We start from the raw sequence: 2,303 nt of genomic DNA, 5'->3' as shown, positions 1-2,303 counted from the left end.
CACTTTGGGTTTAGAGGGTTCTATTATTATTTAATTAAAATACAGAAAAAATCTTTCATTATTTCCTCAAACATATCTCCCTTGAAGAACTAGAATTTGGTTTTTTCCCTATAATTTTTTTCTTTTCACTTAGCCCCTTTCCATATTTGACTCTTTAATAATATATTTTTAATTATCATTAAGTTCCATGGTGGGAAGTTGGGAAGAAGTCCTAGAAAACTGAAGATGTGAGAAAACGACAAAATATATATGTGTGTGTGTGTGTGTGTGTGTATATATATATATATATATATATATATATATATATGTATATATATATATATATATATATATATATATATATATATATATATATATATATATATATATATATATATATATATATATATATATATATATATATATATATATATCTCAAGCTAGCCACTATGGAAAGTAACAGGTACAACCAAAAAAAGAGCTATGTGAGCAGAGAGAACAGGTAGCTCACAAGACAAAAGACTTATGGAGAAATCCAGTAATAAAACCCATGCTCACAAATATCTGTGCACTTAATAAGTACATAATAAGGTAAACTGCCTAGAGAACCCCAATGCAAGAAGGTAAGTGTAACTTCACAACCACCATGAAAACTTGAATGGATGACACTTTTAATGAGGGAAAGACATACCTCAATCTGGAAATAATTAAAAAGGCATGTGGAAAGAGGAGCATGGCTATGGCTATGATCATAGACTGGGGACCTGCATTGTGGTGGAAGGTAGGAGGGATTGTGGCTGAAAGAGACATGCTGCTAAGAAGGCCTTGGTCTGAGGAGGCTGCTCCAGAACCCGGAGAAAAAGAATCCTTCCCTGCCCTTTCCAGGGCCATGATTCTCTGCCAAGGATTCAGGTCACACACACCCCCAACACATGCATCCTCAAATACACTTCCTATCCTCTGCCTTGCCTCTAGCAGAGTCTATGCTAGAACAATGGCAGTGGGTGCAGAAAGCATGAAACATACTGGTGCTCTGGGGACTTCAGTTAGTAAGTGGGGGATAAAATGAGTGGAAATGATTTGTGGAAGTGGGCAGACAGCGCCAGAGCAGAGCAGTCACTCATCCAAGATAACATAACGAATTATTCAAGGAGAACATATAGCCCAACTCCTCACTTCAGAAACAGACCAGGGGGAGCTTCCACTCAGCTAAAATCACACAGAGTTTAATCACTGAGATAGAATGAAAGCCAGAAGGTGAATTTAAAGATCCGAGTCTAGGCTCCTCCTCTTGATCCACAGGGAAATACCAGCACTGCTGCTTTTCTTGGGGCAAATCAGATCTTAGAATGGAGAGAATACTATTTGTGCTACCTGTGCCTCAGGGTGGTTTCCAGTGTCAGTAGAGATGATGTGTGTCCATCATAACTGTTTTGTACATGGAGAAACTGAGACCCACATGAACAGTGACTTCCTGAAAATCACCACTGCTTAGTAGCTTTTTGAGGTTTTGACTCTACTTGAGGACTGTGGTGCCAAAACTTTGTCTTCTGTAGTAAATAGTCTGCACTTTCAATATCTTCACTTTCTGAAAATCCCCAGTTTTTTTTAAAACTCTGGTTAGCTGCCATCTTCAATATCAATCAACAAACATTTGTTTAGTATGTGCCAGGCACTTTGCAAAGACAAAAGAAGCAGAGCCTGCCCTCAGCTGTCAGTACCTTCCCGTAAAAATTTATCTTGTATCTTTTCCATGTATGTCTTGTATATACTTAGATGTGTACGTGTTGTCTCCCTCTGCAGAGTATCAATTTCAGGTTAGAAAGAAGGGAATAAATACAGCTGACAGGCAGATTACCCAAAGTAGAACCAATGGTAAAAGAGAAGTTAGAATCCTTTAACACTTGGTTTTAATAGCTATCATTTCTGAAAAAGATGCATAGTTCAAAAAATATGTTATTGGCTGTATTTACTAAATCATGATACTCATTTTTTAATCCTATCTACCAATTATGCCAAAATATTTTGTTAAAATTCAGCTACTGAATCCCTATCTTCCCTGATGTCAATTAGTTGTTCTTGTAAACTAATCAAATTTTCTATTTTTAGCAAAAGATTAAAGACCCCTCTGAAACTTATTAGGGAGATTTTACATAGATTAGAAAATATGATTTGCAAGTTTATTAAATATTGCAAGTATGAGATTTTCAAAGTGACATCATTTTCAGCAACAAAAGTAATTTGTATTGCTCATTTTTATAGCTTCACAACTGACATTTCAATACACAATTTATACATCAGGTTTTGCTAGTAAGAAAAATGGA

This window comes from Sminthopsis crassicaudata, chromosome 2 (assembly GCF_048593235.1).
Source record: "Sminthopsis crassicaudata isolate SCR6 chromosome 2, ASM4859323v1, whole genome shotgun sequence".
NCBI lineage: Eukaryota > Metazoa > Chordata > Mammalia > Dasyuromorphia > Dasyuridae > Sminthopsis > Sminthopsis crassicaudata.
Note: the sequence above shows the minus strand (reverse complement) of the source record.